At 30.5% G+C, this 741-nt stretch overlaps 1 protein-coding gene across 1 annotated transcript in view; it reads left to right on the top strand.

Annotated features, from left to right (window-relative positions):
- lmnb1 (lamin B1) overlaps positions 1 to 741 on the top strand; it is an 18282-nt gene that overhangs the window by 9929 nt on the left and 7612 nt on the right. The gene's annotated exons all lie outside the window — the stretch shown is intronic.

Raw genomic sequence — 741 nt, forward strand, 5'->3', positions numbered from 1 at the left:
TATATATATATATAGCATGGGCCGGTACGAGATTTTGACAGTATGATAACCTTAAGCAAAAATTTCACGATATTGTCGTTACAGCTCTAAAATGTGCTATTTTTAAATGACTGGGTAAAAAATTTAACTTTTATTTTTTTTCCCCGCTGAACACAATATATTTTGTTTTTGAGCAACATACAGAATATTAGTAACAGTAGACTTAATTTATTTTTTCTTTGATTTGTTTCCTAAAAAGAAGAAAAATAAAGACATCTTTATTTAACCTAAATCTGTAATTACAGTTATTTAATTTTAGTTATATAATTCATATACATATCATTTATATAATTTCATATCATTTAGTTATATAATTTCATATACATAATTTGATTTAATAATAACCCAATTTGAAGCAAAAACAGAATGTTCTGTTCTGACTAGCTTTGTGAAATTATAGACCGTTTCATCGGGCGCACGCGCCTGGCCCGAAGTTAAAGGCGTCATATGATGCGATTTCAAGTTTTCCTTTCTCTTTGGAGTGTTACAAGCTCTTGGTGCATAAAGAAGATCTGTAAAGTTGCAAAGACTAAAGTCTCAAATCCAAAGAGATATTCTTTATAAAAGTTAAGAGTCAACCACACCTACCTAAAACGGCTCGTTCTAACACGCCCCCACACTGTAAACCCGAACAGTACTACTAACTTATAAAGATTAAGAACACTGCAATTAAAGTCTGTTAAATCGTTGATGCAACTTATA

The sequence above is a fragment of the Sinocyclocheilus rhinocerous genome, unplaced genomic scaffold, assembly GCF_001515625.1.
Source record: "Sinocyclocheilus rhinocerous isolate Xijiao unplaced genomic scaffold, SAMN03320098_v1.1 scaffold2705, whole genome shotgun sequence".
Classification (NCBI taxonomy): Eukaryota; Metazoa; Chordata; class Actinopteri; order Cypriniformes; family Cyprinidae; genus Sinocyclocheilus; species Sinocyclocheilus rhinocerous.